Raw genomic sequence first — 13,664 nt, 5'->3', positions numbered from 1 at the left:
ATAAATAAATAAATAAGGAGGAGGAGGCAAAGTGCTAGAGATAAAGCCACATAGTGACAGACAGATACAACAGCAAGCCACAGTCACCACTGCTGGCATACCCTCCAGAGAAGCTAATGGGAAAGCACAGAGCAGACTGCCTCCAGGAGCCATCACCTTTTTTTTTATTTTCCCCCAGGTAGGGTCTCACTTAGCCCAGGCTGACTTGGAATTCACTATGTAGCCTCAGGGTGGCCTCGAATTTATGGTGATCCTCCTACCTCTGCCTCCCAAATGCTGGGATTAAAGACGTGCGCCACCACGCCAGGCGCCACCACCTTTTTGACACTTAAAGTCAGCCTTCCAGCCTGCAGAACTACAAGAATACAGGTCTGTGGCTCTGGGAGATTAACACATTCCTGGGACTCTTGGACTCTGGTTTTCAAATCCCCACTCATCAGGCAGCTGTGGAGACAAGAGGGCCTGGAGGCTAGTGAAAGCTTGGTCCATTTTCTAGTATGCTTGATTTCAAGGTCTGGGTCCACCCTGCTGGTGACTCCCCACTGAGTCTGCTTAGTGGCCTGGGATCAGTCCCTGATAGCAATCCTCCCTTCTGCCCTAAGTCACCCATTCCCACCACCTGGAAAGCTGTTTTTGAAATGCAAATTCAATCCTTCCTGGTTGGCCTAATTCTTTTTCCTGTCCCCACCAACAGTGGCATTAGTCAAGCTCTTCAGCCAACATCAGGTCTGACCCCAACAAAGTAACTATCTCAGCCTATTCTTGGATCACTCGCCCACCTGTCCCCACCTCAGGAAATGATTTAGGATTCTCTAACAAACCACACTGTCTTTGCACATGCTGTTCCAACTGTCGACTACCAGGTCTAACCCAAACACCATCTCTCTCCTCAAGAAGCCTTTTCCTCCATGGTCCTTGTGTCTGCTGTCATCCCCAGGCAGTCTGGGAATCCTGTTCATTCATTTCTCTTTCTGTAAGCCCAGGGCCCAGCGCAAGAGCATTCAGGTACACTGGACTGAGTTGTGGAGAAGCCATGGCATCATCATAGCTAACATTGACCAAATGTTTACTCTGTGCCCACACCATGCTGAGCGTGCCCTATGTATTGTCTCATTTAGTTCTCCAAACGATCCTGGCAAAAGACAGAGTATTATCGGTTCACTTAACTAACAGGTGAAGAAATGAAGTTCCAGAAATAAACAATGCATTAATTTTTTTCCAGGTAGGGTTTCACTCTAGCCCAGGCTGACCTGGAATTCACAATGTAGTCACAGGGTGGCCTTGAACTCGGGCAATCCTCCTACCTCTGCCTCCCGAGTGCTGGGGTTAAAGGCATGCGCCACCACGCCTGGCAACAATGCATACATTTTCAACTGGAAATCATTCTGAGTAGTATGATGGAATCATCATGCTCTGTCCTGCCTGGAACATGAATCATTTCTTTGTCTAGTATATCCATCCACTATCTGCTATCTGCCATCATAGTTATCAGATCAATGGTGGCACTGGTATCTTTTTTTAAATTTTATTTACTTATTTATTTGAGAGAGGAAAAGAGGGAGAGAGAGAGAGAGAGAATGGGCATGCCAGGGTCTCCAGTCACTGCAAACAAACTCCAGATGCATGTGCCACCTTATGCATCTGGCTTACATGGGTCCTGGGGGATCAAGCTGAGGTCCTTTGGCTTTGCAGGCAAACACCTTAACTGCTAATCTGTCTCTCCAGCCACTGGCACTGGTATCTTAATGCTTGCAGTCAATCCTTATTTTGTATAATATTGTCCCCAAAGTGTAACAATGGTGATGCTGGTGATTTAGATATGCCAGAGAAGCCATCAAGTGCTTCCTTTAAGTGAAAAGGTCAAAGTTCCATTTGCTCTCTGTTTCTTTCTCTCTCTCTCAAATAAGTATATAAATAAAATATTTTTAAAAGGGCTGAAGAGATGGCTTAGCAGTTAAGACTCTTGCCAGCAAAGCCAAAGGACCCAGAGGACCCAGGTTTGATTCCCCAGTACCCACATAAAGCCAAATGCACAAGGTAGCACATGTGTCTGGAGTTCGTTTGCAGTGGCTGGTGGTCCTGGCACACCATTCTCCTTCTCTCTCAAGTAAGTAAATAAATAAAATACTTAAAAAGAAAAGAAAATGGGCTGGAGAGATGGCTTAGCGGTTGAGCGCTTGCCTGTGAAGCCTCAGAACCCCAGTTGGAGGCTCAATTCCCCAGGACCCACATTAGCCAGATCCACAAGGGGGAGCACGCATCTGGAGTTCGTATACAGTGGCTGGAGGCCCTGGTGCGCCCTTTCTCTCTCTCTGCGTCTTTCTCTCTGTGTCTGTAGCTCTCAAATAAATAAATAAATAAATAAACAAAAAAAATTAAAAAAAAAAGAAAAGAAAAAATGAAAGTTCTCAATTCAATATATTTAAAAAAAAAACCACCATGATATGTATAGGATGCAGTACTACCCACACTTTTTGACATTCATTGGGGTTTTTGGAAGTAATGACAACATCTCTCCCAATATGTTCATTTGACAGAAGAGGAAACATGCAAAGACAGGGAAAGTGGTTTGCCCACGGTTATATGCCAAGGTGCAGACCCAGATTTTCAGACGCCTCATTCAACGTCCTTGGTCTTCTTCAGGCAAGGTCCTAATGGAAAAGGATTCAGAACACAAGCTAAGCTACAGGCTTTCTCCTGCCTCCCCCAAAACAGAGCCCACATGGCTGGGGACATACAGTAAGGGCTCACATCTACAACTATCGGATGTAGCAATTAAAAAACAAAAAAAGCAGACAAACCTGCTTGAGAACAGTCTTCACCCTGTCTGGTCGGTGTATCACCATTTCATATCATCTCTTATATTATAAATGAATTCATTTGACAGACATACTGGGCACGGATATAAGCCAAGCACTGTGTGGGACACTAGGAAGATTAACAAGCAAGTTCCTGCCCAGATGGCATTTACAATCTAAGGAGGGGAGATGATCAAACAACTAACAAGTTCATGTAAAATCACAGACACTCACAAGCCCTATGAGAGACAGAGAGCTCTAGGAATGCATAACAGGAAAATCTGATTTAGCCTAGAGAGTTGGCAAAGTACCGCCCCCAAAAGTGACTGCTGGGATGAAATCTGAGGAGTGGGAGTTAGCCCAGATAAGAAGTAGAGGAAAACCAAAACAAAAGTAAATCTGGGCATGGTGGCGCATGCCTTCAATCCCGGCACTTGGGAAGCAGAGATAGGAGGATCCCAGTGAGTTCAAGGCCACCCTGAGACTACACAATAAATTCCAGATCAGTGTGAGTTAGTGAGACCCTACCTCGAACAAAGAAGTAGTAGTCGCAGAGGGCTGGAGAGGTGGCTCAGAGGTTAAAGGCACTTGCTTGCAAAGCCTGATTGCCTAGTTCAAGTCCCCATTACCCACATAAAGCAAGATGCATAAACTGCGCAAGTATCTAGTGTTTGTTTGCAGCAAAAGAGGCCGTGATGTGCCCATTCCTTCTCTCTCTCCCTCCATCTCTCCTTTTTTTTTATCTCTCCTTTTTTTTTATCTCTCCTTTTTTTAAAATTATTTTTTTCTTTTCAAATTTTTTATTAACAACTTCCATGATTATAAAAAATATCCCATGATAATACTTCCCTCCCCCACTTTCCCCTTTGAAACTTCATTCTCCATCATATCCCCTCCCCATCTCAATCAATCTCTCTTTTATTTTGATGTATGATCTTTTCCTCCTATTATGATGGTCTTGTGTAAGTAGTGTCAGGCACTGTGAGGTCGTGGATATCCAGGCCATTTTGTGTCTGGCGGGGAGTACGTTTTAAGTAAGTCCTACCTTCCCTTTGGCTAAAATTATTTTTAATTTAATTTTATTTATCCATTTGAGAGGGGAGAGAGAGAGAGAGAGAGAATATGCATGCCACTGCAAACAAACGCCAGATACATGTGCTACCATGTGCATCTGGCTTACGTAGGTACTGGGGAATCGAACCTGGGTCATTTGGCTTTGTAGGCAAGCACCTTAATGGCTAAGCCATCTCTCCAGCCCTCCCCTCCCCTGTCTTATAAACAAATATTAAAAAGAAGCAGAGAACAACTGTGCTACATGGAGGAAACAGCATGTGCAAAACCCTGGAGGCAAATGGGCTCAAGGTGCCTGAGTGAACTAAAAAGCCTAAGGGGGCTGGTTTCACACCACGGGACAAAAGCTGGATCTTGCAGGGTCTCTATGCATCAAGGTAAAGGTTGGAGAAAATGAACAAACAAGTTGCATACTGAGAACCCAGCCCAGAGCAAGCTTTGTCAAAGTTACTGCATTAATCAGTAAAGAAGTTATTTGTTACAGGTCACAAGGAAGACCACAGTGCCTCCCTACCAGGTAGGTTTTGGGGTTACTTCGGGTAGATATGTGGTGGACTGGAGTGGGGAAGGGGCTTCCCAGCTATTTCGAACTACAGCAGGTTCCTGGCTTTCTCTCAGCACCTCTCTTGAACTGGCCAGCAGTCAGATTCACCTGCTTTCGTGAAAACATAGTGGGGGAGGCCTCACTCCCCCCAGACTTTCTTTTTGTTTTGTAGGCCTGGCATGAGGCCCCCAAGTTTGCATATGTAATAAACTCCTGGTAACCCTGCTGAAGCCAGTGAACTGACCAGGACAAGAACCACTGCCTAGGGTAAGAGTGCGTAAAGCAACAGTGACCGCCTTGGAGGCAAGGAGTGATGTGAGTACATGTGAGTGTCAATTAGGCAAACTCCAGCATTCTGAGCCTAAGTCAAGGCCCAAAGACCTCAAGCCAAGCCCCAGCTGCCTAGCCAGAGAAACTGAGGCCTGGGGAGGTTAGTCTTTAACATAAGAGGTCCTTAATAAAAATAATAAACAAACACATAAGAGTTTGAACAATGCCTAAGGGAGCTTGGACAAGACCGCTGGGCACTTGAACTCCAGGGCAGAACCTCTCCAGAGACCAGTGTTCAGAGAAGGAAGCAAGAAGCCCAGCTCTCCCAGCCTCTGCTGCCTTTGGCAGGAAAACATCTGAAGAACTGCAGAAATCTGCTGTCGGCCCCCAATCCTATCACCCATCCACCTTCCTTCTTTCTCCTCTCTCAGCTCCCTCCCTTTGCACTTCGAATCCAGTACACTGATCCAGGCGAGCCACGCAGCCAAGGGGGGGGGGGGGGCGGGGAGAAGTTACATTCAAGGACTGGAAGCATGTTTGCCCTGCCACATCTTTCTCTTATCCTCCTTCCCGAACAGTCTAGGTTGCTCTCTCTCCATGCATCTCTGTCAATCCCAAACTACCTACATCTCAATATTGGGATCTGAAACCTACAAAGCCAGGGACTAAATCCCCAAACTTCTTTTCATCCAATGTTTAAAAACAAAAAAAAAGAGTGATTTTCTATCCTATTCCAGTTGGCAGCAAGATGGCACTTCTTTCGCAAACCCACATACAGGCTCACTAACACACAAACAGCTACACACACACACACACACACACAAAACACAAAATACCCCAGAACTTATAAAAACAGATGGGCACACACCTTATCATTGTTCATTGATAAGACATACATATGCACCCAAATGCACGAGAAATACACAGGAAAGAGCTACACACATGCACCGACTACAGATCTAGAAATGCCTGCAGGTGTGTGTGTGGGGGGCGGACACACCCCACCAGAGGACATCTCTCTCAAAGTAGAGACAGGCCTCCTGAGAGGAGATTCCTCAGAATGAGGAGCTGGCCCTTTAAGAGAGTGATTTGACAACCTCGACCCTCAAAACAGCTTGCTTCTACCCGGGCTAGGCCGGAGAGCAGCCCGGAGTGTGGCAGGCCCGGCTAGGCTAGGCTAGGCTGGGTTTAGCGGCTGGTGACAGCTCTTCTGTCGCGACAAGGAAACTGATCTCTGAACAGGCTGGGTCAATAACCTAGGGGCCGCTGTCGCAGCTAACCAGCAGCCCACACCCACACCTTCACACACCCATACACACACACACACACACACACACACACACACACACACACACACGCCGGGGATCCAGGCAGGACACGCCCTCCGCTCCCGCTCAGCTGGGAGCACGGCTCTGCTGTCACCCCGGCTCCCTCTGGACCCCCGGGGTGTGGCTGCCCACCTGCCAGCGGGGAGTCTCCGCCTGGCTGGGACACTCCCGCCGCCACCGCTGCCGCCACCCAACTGTCCCCCCCACCCCGGCCAGGTGCCGGGCTCGGGGGGGGGTGGGGGGGCGCGATGCCAGCGCCTCGGCCGCCACCCCCACCCCTTCCTCCCGGCAGTGCGGAGACAAAGCCGCGCACACGCACACGGGGGCTACGCGGGTGCACACCCGCCTACAACACACACACACACACACTCATACACACACACACACGTACCCGGGGAGTCACACGGGCGCGCGTACAGCGACACGCACACACGGGGCACACACCCTCACCCAGATGTACACACGCACACACACCGGGACACACCCTCTCACCGGCACCGTCACCCACAGACACACGCAGCCCTGAAGCTCGGATAGGCACACACCACCCAAGAAGCCCCAAGGCGCACACGCTTGCACACATGCACACCCAGGCGCACACGGTTTTGCACACCCGGACGCACACACACACACACACACTGGACCATCCACTTGCACGGGCACACTCGCGCGCTCCACACACACACACACACACACACCCGCAGACGAGGACCACCCCCCCCCGAAACGACACACGCACCCTCAAAGGCACAAGGGAAGGGCAGCTCGCCGCTGCTCCCCGGGAGCCCGCCCGCCCGTCTCGGCAGCGCCCGCGCACGGCTGACCTGGCGAAGGCGAAGGCGAAGGCGGCGGCGGCGCGGCTTCCGGGCGCTGCGGGTCCCTCGGCGCTCGCGTCCCAGCGGCCGCCCCGAGCGGGCTCCCCGGCGCACTCGAGCTGCGCAGAAATGCCCCGCTCGCTCGCTCGCTCCTGCGCTCCCTCCCACGGCGCTCGGCCCCCTCGCCGCCAGCCCGCCCCCCCCCCCCCTGCGCCCCGCCCCGCCCCGGCGGCTCCCCGCGAGGAGGAGGAGGAGGAGGAGGTGGCGGCGGCGGCGGCGATCCCGGCCGCGCGAGCCGCTGCAGCTGCAGACGCGCGGTTGCCACCGGCAGCCCCGGGAAGCGCCCGAAAGCCCGAACCCCGAGAGCCACCAGGCGCTGGAGGGGTGGCCGGGAGATCCGCCCGCCGCTTTCCCCACGTGGGCCTGGGCTCTTTTACCGGAGCGGTTCCCGAGCTCAGAGGCCAGGGGCGTGGAAGAGGAGCCACCCCCATGCGGGGTCTCCTGGTCCTCGAGGTCTCAGCCCGGTGGGCTCGGGCCCCGCCCCCACCTCCTTTAGGGTACCTTGCCAGCGTCCAGCCCCGAGCTCTCCTTGGCTTTGATGCCTCGGTGGCCTGGGCTAACCTCGCCGCTCAGCACCCCTGGCTGTGGCATGGAGGGGGATGTGGGCTCCTCTCCCTCCAGCAGGGACCTGGCCGACGCCCACCCGCCTCCACGTCCCCCCCTCCTATTGTTCCCGTGGCCGTGACGGGGAGAAGGATCTCATGGTGCATTCTAGCCTGTCTCAGACTGTAGCCCCTCTGGACTTGGTGGGGGGGGGGGCTAGACAAGGCAGAGCCCCTGGCTCTGAGACCCTGTTGGCCCACCGCCCACAGGCCCAGGCACATCCAAGGTAAAGGACCCCCCTCTAATTAGGGCTGTAACCTCCCTGATGGCCCTTGTTGGGCCCCTTCAGAAAGTCCTGCTTTGAACATTATCTTAAAGCACCAAGAGGCTGGAGAGAGGGCATAGCGGTTAAGGCACTTACCTACAAAGCCAGAGGACCCAGGCTCAATTCCCCAGGAACCCACCTTAGCCAGATGCACAAAGTGGCACATGTATCTGGAGTTTGTTTGCAGTGGCTTGAGGCCCTGGTGTGCCCATTCTCCTCTCTCTATCTGCCCCTGTCCCTCTCTCTCAAATAAATATATGCATCAAGAAGGGACAACTAGGGCTGGAGGGGTGGCTTAGTGGTTAAGGCGTTTGCCTGCAAAGCTAAAGGACCCAGGTTCTATTCCCCAGGACCCACATTAACCAGATGCACAAGGGGATGCGTGCGTCTGGAGTTCGTTTGCAGTGGCCGGAGGCCTTGGCGCACGCTTACTCCCTCTCTCTCTCCCCCTCTCTCTCCCCCTCTCCCTCTTTCTCTATAAAATAAATAAATAAAAATAAATATACAAAAAAAAAAAAAAAACAAGAAGGGACAACTAACTCAAGTACAGTGAGCCTAGAATAGCCCCTGGAGAAGGCAGGACACCAATTAACATTCCCATATCATATATGAAGAAACGGAGGAAATTCCTGCCCTAGGATTCCTGGGTCAAAGCCAGGCCCTCCAAAGCCTGGAATATTGAGACTCCTTTGTTATTATCTGAAGCAAAGAAATAAAGAAAAACCAGAAACACTTGCTGTGTGTTACTGGAAGTCGGGACGCTGGCAAAAGGCTTCCTAAATGCAAACGCTTTCACCTCTTTGTCTCACTGGGCCCTGACCACTTCTCAAGGAGTAGCTGTGATGCACTCTATTTTGCAGCTCAGAAGTCTATCCTGTGTCTCTCCTACGGGCTGTACTGAACCAAGGCCAAGACCATTAATTCTGGTTTTTCACTGTAGTCCCTGTCTCCGGGACAGGATGCTGCGAACAGACACAGAGTGAGCTGCTGAGAAGATAAGCAGTTGGAGAGGGGAGGCCTGGTTTGGATCTTCAGGAACCTCCATAGGCTACATGAAGGTACAGCTATGGAGAGCCAAGGTCCCAACACAGGACTGGACATAGGTGATAGCATGACTTGCAAAGTCCAGTATTCATATGATAATTCATGAGGCCTACCACTAAGGACCATGTTTGAAACACTGATAGTCCAGGCACTGCTGTAAGAGCCATATTTGCATTAACTCATTTAATCTTCAGTTCCACCGTGAGGTAGAGGTCATTTGCATCCCTACTCTGTACATGTTTAAAGGGAAACACAGAGTCATTACAAAGCTTGTAAAGTGACCAAACCAGAAGCCAAACTCAGGAAGCTGATTCTAAGCTTCCACATTTAACAACCAACCACAGGCCAGCCCTGAATGTGAGATGAAGGCATTTCAGTGATTCCATTTATAGGTGCTTTCTGTCTCCCTGGAGGTTCCTGATACTTGGCACAGCCCCCAGTATGGAGCCTAATATACTAAACAATTAGCTGAACACATGGGTTTAGCTGCAACCCCCTGTGCTTGGAGGCTATCGGTGGCTTCAGATAAAACAGAGGAGCTATGAAGAGCTGATCCAATCTATTGCTGTCATATTCGAAGTGACCACAAACACTCTGGAAACCAGAAGAAGTTTCCAGAAGATCTCAGCAGGCTTAGAGAGTGAGCTAGAGCTAACAGAAAATGAGCTGCTACTCAGAATAAATGTAAATGTAAGCTCTTGCCCTTGGGTGCCAACCAGAGCAGTTTGATAGAACTTTCTATGATTACAGAAATGTCCTGACTGTATAGTCTATAGCCACTAGCTGCCTGTGGCAACGGAGGAACTGAACATTTGATTTTTGTTTTGTTTTGTTTTGTTTTGAGGTAGGATCTCACTCTGGTCTCAGGGTGGCCTCGAACTCACAGTGATCTTCCTACCTCTGCCTCCTGAGTGCTGGGATTAAAGGCGTGCGCCACCACACCCCGCTTTGAACATTTGATTTTTAAGCGCTTTAAACTTAATAGCCACATGGGGCTAGAGACTACTGTGTTAGAGCATTTCCGGATGATTAAGTGCACAAAACACTGTATAGGGAGACTGGAGATGAAGTGCAGTTTCAAAGCCACTTGCGAGAGCCAGCATCTAGAATCCCAGCACCCCTACAGAGAGAAGAGAGGCCGAAATGTGAGAATTTTCCAGAAGCTCTCAGGCCAAGGCAGTGGTGAACAACCCGAGACCCTGCCTCAAAACGAGGTGAACGGAGAGGACTAACACCGGCAGTGATAGCTGCCCTCTGATCTTCTCACGCTTGTTCAGGGCACACATGTGCCCACCCACACTCACACACATCATCACGCACACACATATGCATACCAAAAAAGGGAATCGTTTAAATGAAAATGATTTAAAGACTTTAGTTGGCCTTGAGCTCCATTAATATAATGTGGCTCAGAAGGAACAAGGGCTAGAAGGATGACTTAGTGGTAAGGTACTTGCCTGCAAAGCCTACTGATTTGGGTTTGATTCCCCAGTACCCACATAAAGCCAGATGCACAATGTGGCACATGCATCTGGAGTTCGTATGCAATGGCTGGAGGCCCTGGTGCATCCATTCTTCCTTTTCTCTCTGCTTGCAAATAAATAATAAAATAAAATATTTTTAAAAAGGAAGGAGTGAGGGAGGAAGGAAAGAGTGTAGGAGGACAAATAGGAATGAATGTCATGTAGTGTGTTAACAGAAACTAGAGGTAAGAACAGCTTTGTGGGCTGGAGAGACGGCTTAACAGTTAAAGGTGCTTGCCTGCAAAGCCTAAGGACCAACGTTTGATTCCCCAGTGCCCATGTAAGCCAGATGCACATGGTGGCACATGTATCTGGAGTTCATTTGCAATGGCTAAGAGGACCTTGTGTGCCTATTCTCTATCTGTCTCCTTCTCTCTCTGTTTCAAGTATATGTGTGTATGTGTGTGTGTGTGTGTGTGTGTGTGTGTGTGTATGTGTATGTATGTGTATATATATATATATATATATATATATATATATATATATATATATATTTATTTATTTATTTATTTATTTAAAGACAGCTTTGTGTGTTGCCCTTGATAGTCCTCAGCTCAGCTCTGGGACCCCACTTTCAGATGACATCACACTGACACATGTCTAGAGGGGTGACCAGAATATTGAAGATCTGACATCATGTGATAGAGTGAATGAATGATACAATGATGACAGTAGCAGTGAGAAGTAGAGCGTGGTGGCGCATGCCTTTAATCCCAGCACTCGGAAGGCAGAGGTAGGAGGATGGCTGTGAGTTCAAGGCCACCCTGAGACTACATAGTACATTCCAGGCCAGCCTGATTTACAGCAAGACTCTACCTTGAAAAACCAAAATCAAAATGTGTCTGAGTTTGTTTGCAGTGGCAAGAAGCCCTAGTGTGTGTTTTCTCTCTCCCTCCCTCCTTCCCTCTCTCTTTGTCTCTCCTTGCAAATAAATGAATACTTTAAAAAAAATAAAAAAGAACTCTCTGGATCCTTTTATTGGTTCATACGTGTACAGTCAACATTTGTGTGGCATGTGCCTCCCACAAACCTTGTTACAAAGTTGGCACATTACCCATCTGACATGAAAAATAAAATTTTAAAAAAAGAATTCTTGGGCATGGCTCACCAGCTAAGGCACTTGCCTGCAAAGCTTAATGACCCAGGTTTGATTCCCCAGTACCCACATAAAGCCAGATACACAGTTACTCATGCATTTGGAGTTGAATTTCAGTGACTGAAGACCCTGGCATGCCCATTCTCTCTGTCTGTCTCTCTTCTTGCCATCTCTGCTTGTAAATAAATAAAAATAAAATAAAATAAGAATTTTTTAGGGTTGGGTATGTAGCTCAGTGAGTAGAGTACTTAACTAGAATGTGTAAAACCCTGGGCTCAATCCCCAGCACTGCAAAAATCATCACAATAAAAGGCTAAGGAGATAGCTCTGCAGCTAAAGGTGCTTGCTTGCAAAGCCTACTGGCCCAGGTTCAATGCTTCGATGCCCACATAAAGCCAGATACAAAAAGTGATGGTACATGAATTCAGTAGCAGTTGCAAAAAAGACACTGGACATCCATGCACATAATTTTTTTTAAATGTTTGTGAGGGAGGAGAAAGAGGGAAGAGAGAGAATGGTTGTGGAAGGGCTGCCCACAAACTCCAGAAGCAGACACCACTTTGTGCATCTGGGAATTGAACCCAGGCTAGCAAGCTTTGTAAGCAAGTGCCTTTAACCATTCACCCATCTCCCCAGCCCCAAATTATTTTGTTTTTGTTTTTACAATTTTTTGAATTAGGGTTTCACTGTAGTCCAGGCTGACCTGGAATTCACTGTCTTAGGCTGGCCTCAAACTCACAGAGATCCTCCTACCTCAGCCTCCCAAGTGCTGGGATTAAAGGAATATACCATCACTCCTGGCTTTCAAATAAATATATTTTTTTAATTTTTTTTTGGTTTATTTTTATTTGAGAGTGACAGAGAGAGAGAGGCAAATAGACAGAGAGAGAGAGAGAGAATGGGTGCGCCAGGGCCTCTAGCCACTGCGAACGAACTCCAGACGCGTGCGCCCCCTTGTGCATCTGGCTAACGTGGGTCCTGGGGAATTGAGCCTTGAACCGGGGTCCTCAGGCTTCACAGGCAAGCGCTTAACTGCTAAGCCATCTCTCCAGCCCATAAATTTTTTTTTTAATTTATTTGCAAGAAGAGAGAGGAAGAGAATGGGTATGCCCGGGCCTCCAGCCTCTGCTAATGAACTCCAAATGCATGCACCACTTTTGAACATCTGCTTTATGTGGCTACTGAGGAATAGAACCTGGGTCCTTAGGTTTTGCGGGCAAACATGCTCAAATAAATTTTTTTTTTGTTTGTTTGTTTTCTTTTCAAGATAGGGTCTCTTTCTGGGCCAGAGTGAGACCCTACCTTGAAAAAAAACAAAACAAGAAAAGACAAATCAGTGCTCTGCTGCCCTGGCTAGATCACTAATGGACCACAATGCTGAGCTCTGGGCCCCACGCATTCTGACAGGGACAGTAGCACTCTAGACCCAGTGGATGAGGGAGGGACCAGAGTCAGGGAAGACCAGTTAGCAAGCACAGCGGTGGCCCAGGATGAACAGGAAGACAGGGGTGCAATGGTAATAGAAAGCCAAGGACAGATGTGACTTGACAGGAACCTCAGCAGGAGGCTGGCCTTTCCAGTCCTTAGGTTCCAATCCTGTGGGATCTCAGCTAAGCCCCATTCGCTGGCTTCCTTCTGGACCGGTGTGAGATAGATTCTGAGGGAGAGAGGGGACGCGGGGTCACAGGGACAATGTGTGAGAAAGCTTGGGTAAGCTTCAAAGTAACAATATCGTTGGTAAAATGAATTGTATTGGTGACTGGACATGCGGAGGAGTCAAGTAGATGGCAAATGAAGGAATGGGGTGAAGAAGGGCCTTTGAGCTTTGGAGAGGGTCAGCTAACATTAACCCTCCGGAGGTCTTTGAAGACAAACAGTGCTCTGTGGCTGGTCACCTCCCCTACTGCTTCCTCATTCCTTTAAGCCACACCCCACGCTTGGCTGAATGTGCACCCAGTTTCAAGCAACCAGTTCTAAGAAGTTAAGACTGTTCGTCTCCCATCTGGGGGAAGGGGGACTCTACTCCAGGGATTTGCACATTTGAAACCCATGAACTACCATTGAGCTGTACTCACAGCCCTGCACCCCCCTTTTGTGTGTGTGTGTTTGAGGTAGGGTCTTTTAGCTCAGGTGGACCTGAAATTCACTATGTAGTCTTCTCAGGGTAGCCTCGAACCCTCTGCGATCCTCCTTCCTCAGCCTCCCAAGTTCTGGGATTCAAGGTGTGCGTCACCCTGTCCGGCACCC

The 13,664-nt window shown here is 49.1% G+C and overlaps 1 protein-coding gene and 1 pseudogene across 5 annotated transcripts in view; one reads left to right on the top strand and one right to left on the bottom strand.

Moving 5' to 3' along the window:
- The window catches only part of Epb41l1 (erythrocyte membrane protein band 4.1 like 1), a 148,481-nt gene extending 141,582 nt beyond the window's left edge, over nt 1-6,899 (bottom strand). For 3 of the 5 annotated variants that reach the window (XM_045157503.1, XM_045157502.1, XM_045157505.1), the window contains exon 1: nt 6,836-6,899. The gene's annotated coding sequence lies outside the window, so the exon portion shown is untranslated. The remainder of the gene's footprint in view (nt 1-6,835) is intronic. The other 2 variants (XM_045157499.1, XM_045157504.1) reach the window with 1 other exon arrangement.
- A 4,391-nt stretch (nt 6,900-11,290) lies between these two features.
- On the top strand, nt 11,291-11,385 carry LOC123463269 (annotated as a pseudogene).
- The last annotated feature ends 2,279 nt before the right edge of the window (nt 11,386-13,664 follow it).

Source organism: Jaculus jaculus, chromosome 8 (assembly GCF_020740685.1).
Source record: "Jaculus jaculus isolate mJacJac1 chromosome 8, mJacJac1.mat.Y.cur, whole genome shotgun sequence".
NCBI classification, from domain to species: Eukaryota; Metazoa; Chordata; class Mammalia; order Rodentia; family Dipodidae; genus Jaculus; species Jaculus jaculus.
Note: the sequence above shows the minus strand (reverse complement) of the source record. Positions and strands in the feature narration are given on the sequence as shown.